Raw genomic sequence first — 5,195 nt, 5'->3', positions numbered from 1 at the left:
ATAATTACTGTGGATATTAAATTATGTGATAAATGACTACCACACATTCATATCCTCTCAATATGTGGCACCATGTTCATATAAGACAGCAATAATTGTCTCCATAGAGGATCATCCGTCCAATATATCAATACAAGCCTCATTAGCATCTATTAAAGGAGGAATAATTTCTTTAAGCACTTCCTTCTGTGTGTTTGTCAGAGATGTGGAATAAAATAGCTCACCTAGGTAATCCCTAATGGCTGCTGTAACACATGCATGAATTCCTGCCTGCTGGCGCAGCTATTCCGAGAGCAACAGCTTTGATTAGCGTCCCATAGTGATGTTTATTCCCAGTGAGGTTCAACACAGTACCTTAGACATCGGATGCAAAGACTCAACATATGACTTGAACAATTAGAGGGATAGTTATTGTGTTGTAACTTGGCTCTTTTTTGTGTGAACAACCAGGTTATCATTTTTCAATGAAAACAATGATTCTTGGGATAAATCTACTTTCATGGGTATTTGAATGCACTGAGGGGGAAAAAAAAGGCAGCGAGAAAAGAGCAAGCACGATCTTGCCTGTGAACCTGTGCCATCATGAATATTTACTTAATACTTCAGAAGAATAAAGCACCAGGATACTTTGACTGAAAATGAATGCATTATGAGCTACTTGAGTTGCTTTTACGCCAAATGTTACACGCTCTGTTGAGCAAATGACTGCAGGATTTGAACTAGCCAGTGTTAAAGGCCTGACTGCAGTATTAAGATTTAACATCAGTGCTGACATAGGTTGGAGGAAAAAGCTGTTTTGTATTCCCTACAGAAGACCAGCATCATACAAACTAACAGGGAGGGTAGCATGCTATCAATGGGCTGACTGGCCAAGCGGCTCTGGCGTTCAGCTTCAAAGAAGCGCCTGCAGGCACCGTTTCTAATATTGTCTCAGAGTCTGTGTTTTTCACAAAACTACTGATGCATGAGTGGCCTGGAAAAACAGAGGGGAAACATCAAAAGTGCTTTTGAAGTGCGGGGGTTTTGTCAGGCCTCAACTAAGCGTTTCCACCTGAATCCAGATTGGTATACAGCCATCATCTAAAGGCGATGAACTGAGTAATATTTGGATCGATAAAAAGGGCAGATACAAGTGTTGTTACAATGTGTTTCTCACCCTCAGAAACACTTTCTCTTCATGTGCTGTTGTACCTTCTATACTGCGGGATGAGCAGCTGTGTTTGCCTTATGCACAGTTCACGTCTGGCATTTTAATCCACAACCAAAACAACACTTTCAAAGTGGAGGACATGTCTAATTGTATCATAATTCAGCCTGAGCACACAGCTCGAGCCGAGTTTAGATTTCTTCCCCTACCCCCACACACACTTTAAGTCTTTTTCTCACATACTACCCACATGCACGTTCTGTGCGTCACATTATGTAACCAAGCGGCTGCAGAGAGAGTGGTCCTTGGAGGGGAATGTGTAAACAGCTGCAATGTCTTTGCTGAGCTCACTTTATCATCATGGCATAACACAACACCTCAGGCATCTTATGGAGCAGAAACAGTGAGTTTTGACAGGACTTGCATAAGTTACTCTTGGTTACTAAAGGTGCAATTCCTCTGCAGGAACTTCACCCACAAACTTTTGGATATACTCAGTGTTTTTCTATTGCATTGAAGAGGTTCCAAAAAGGTCCCAGGAACTTAACCTCCCAAAGGTCCATGTTCGGTGGGTAGTCATTTTTATAATCACTGGGACTTTTGGGTAAGACCTGCAGTGTGAAAACACTTCTGATTAGCTGTATTCTTGCAACATTTGGGAGCATTAACACTTTGATGAAATGATTTTAGTAATCCTGAACACTTTGTGGAAACAAATATGACAAAGAACTAGAGGAACCTTTTAATCCATTTAAAAGTAGCTCTAAGAACTTATGTCCTGGGTACATTTGGAGGAAATGCAGCATTAGAATGTTCTGGTGGACATCCCATTGATGCATGTTTTTACTGTCATTTAATTCTCAGACTTTAGTTAAATAGTCTATAGACATGTAATCCATGGATTAGTGATTGAAAAATGGCAGTCAATCAGTGATAATGTTGTATAGCCCTTCTCTCACTGAGACAGGCAAGAGTATCAGCCATGCACTCTGGGAAATAACTGGCCTGTCACGCTTCGGTTGACTTCCATCTTTCATCCCTTCAATCCTTGCCACGTTGTTTTCTGACTGTCACTGTAGATTGGCCTCACAGTACAGTAAGCCTCTGCTCATTACTAATAGGAAAGATGACAGAGACCTATCTTAAGCCTCGTGTCATGACATGTCCAAATGCAACATATATGATTCTTTGGCTGCACCTGACATAGTTTTAATAATATCAGGTGCTGCCATTACATACACATCAGCTTAAATGAAGACTGCCATCTGTTTCTTTTGTTTAAAGAAGAATTCTTCAATAAAAGAAAAGAATATCTGAAGGAATTATTTCAAACATTAACACTTTAAGCTGTTTTTAGCACATTAGAAAACAGTGTGATTCTACGCCATAGCATGTGCCGTAGGTTAAGATAGCCCTGTACAGATGCATTTGTTCATACCAGTCGTCATGGTTTCCTTTTAAAAAAACAGGCAGAGAAGGTGGAAGAACTGCAAAGTGGGGGCATAACTAGAATGGAAATTGCACTGCAAGCTAGCATTTGTAGGCAGAGTAATGCAGAGTTACACTGACACACAAGTATGTAGTGCTCACGAGAATGAGCCACTATTGTGTAGCTATGGTGTAAATTGGATGCAGAAGTATAATGCAGATTTGCATATCATTTTCTTACTTTCTTCAGTTTAAATTGGTGCATTTTATACCAACGTTGCAATACAGCAGACTGATATTTACGCTATTAACAAAAACATTGTGTCAACGGGGGCCAAATGGAACCTAGTGGAATAAAAACAGGGCCAACATTTGCTGAAGTTTCTGTTACTGAAGAGAAACAAATGAGGAGCTATTCGGGGGATGTAATCTTCCTCCAACACACCAATCATATTCGAACTTCCCAAGGTCTATTAGCATTCTCCACCTCTCCACAGATAGGGTTAGGGTTAGTTCTCCCACATACATTTTCCATTTTATTATCAACCAATTGGTGTCCTAACCTTTTGTATAGTGTATTGGAAGTCTTCATGAATGGATGCTTTTTTCCAGGTTGATTAGTTTGCTTCTTTGGGTCACATAGATGTCAGCGATGGTTCTTGGAGATGGATTTACCTTTTTGACTTTATTCACATCACCTAACGCTAGTGCTATGCACCAATATCCAAGTTCCCTTTATGTATATACACAAATGTTGTGTGTTATAATGCTACCCTTTGCTTTGGATAAGACCTGGCTTATTTCACTCTCATTGCTTGCTGGGGGCTCACCCATGCACATTCTAACAGATGCAGAAACACACACGCGTGCACACTTTTTCCTCACAAAAGAAGGCGGTTTGAGAAGGCCGCGGACACATTTGTCACTCTGGCAGGCAGGCAGGCCTCCCATTCTCTGGGTTGGTGGCCTGGTTTTTCTACACAGGGGCCGGGCACCTCCCCGCCTGTGCTGCCTAGTAACTGTCAGATCGAGACTGTGATTTATGCAAATTGGCAGACTAGGGCTTGTGGGTCAGCTGTGATATGTGGTAAGACCATCGTTCAGACAGGGTACTAAGGCAAGTCAACAGAAGCATGCAGTCATGCTGCATATCTTACCAGTAACACTTTACACCGCAACCAAACAAGACTTGTGGAAATTGACGTATGAAACCAAATGTTTGGAAATCATATTTGGACACCCTCAAATCATACTTGGATTAAGTAAGGTTAAATTATAAAAGATAAGGTTACATTAACTTACAGCCTTACTTAACCAAATGCTTTAAAATATAGACATTTTGCACAGATTTGCAAATCCCACATTTAAAATTAATTGAGAGTAAGGCTCATTATTCTTCCTTGTTAAAAAACAACAACAAAGAAAAAGAATAGCAGAGCTACTGAATCTTAACTTTACTATTTTTAAGTTGGTGTTCTTGTTGGTAACATCAGACGTTGATGATAAAAAAAACAAAAAAAACACCACAATCTCCAAGCATCCTCACAGTAACTGCAGAATAATTTGAGTAATGAAAAATAAAAAAAATAAAAAGTCCTCAAACAAAAACAAATCATTTCTCTAGAGAACACAAAACAAGAGAAATATCTATCAATCATGGCTGCCAACTTCTGGACTCAAATCTGTCCCACATGGATCCCTCACAATCAAACACCTGCTCACTTTGTTCCCCGAATACCTACGATGATTACTTGTGTGCAATCTGGCACTGTCCAAGCATGCAACACTCCTGGAAGGAGCTCACTAATAAACAAGGTAGCAGAAAGATCTACTACATTCAGCTTTGTGTTACACAAGCAGCCCAGAACTACTTATCTGAAAGACTTTCCTGAAGTCACACTTTTCTTTTGATCTGTTGAAAAAATTCACATCACACAATGGCTTTGTTTTACAACATAATTAATCTCTGTGGGTACTAAAAGAACAGCTAAATGAATCATGAAATTCAACATTTATAGCTGACTCTGTTCGAGGCATCACAAATCTTGTTTCTGTCCTTTTCACCTCATCCCTTCTTATTTAGACCACAAACATTCATTGTCAAATTTCAACATTTATTCATTCCAAACTTGATGCCAACCTATAATTCATGATGCATCAATAACACAAAGAACAAGCCCAAATGCAGACCGGAGAATTGGAGTTAGTGCTGTTAGAAATCTATTTAGTACACAAGTAAAACACATCAAGCTTTCATAGTGGTTGTCAGGAAGGCTAATAAAAAAACTAAAAAGCTAGCCAAAGCAGACACATGAAACTCGGGAGAATGGCAGAAAAAGTCTCAAATCATGCCAGGTGTGGGAATATAAATATCCAAAACAAACCAGGGAAAATCACAGGCACAGTCTGGAGACTGTACAGCTCCAACTGGCACAAATACAGCTAAAGACCCGGCTGAAAATACAGTTAAGATTAGGTCAATCAGACACAGGTGAAACAAAAGAGGAACAGGTGTTAACAATCCAATCATGGCAGAACATAAATCCCATAGGTGGGAAAAAAATTCAAGATAAGATACTGTAAATATGTGGTTCATTGGTGTTGCAAAAATTTCCATTTA

This window comes from Symphodus melops (genome assembly GCF_947650265.1).
Source record: "Symphodus melops genome assembly, chromosome: 15".
Lineage (NCBI taxonomy): Eukaryota > Metazoa > Chordata > Actinopteri > Labriformes > Labridae > Symphodus > Symphodus melops.
The sequence above is the reverse complement of the archived record's forward strand: the minus strand, read 5'-3'. Positions refer to the sequence as shown.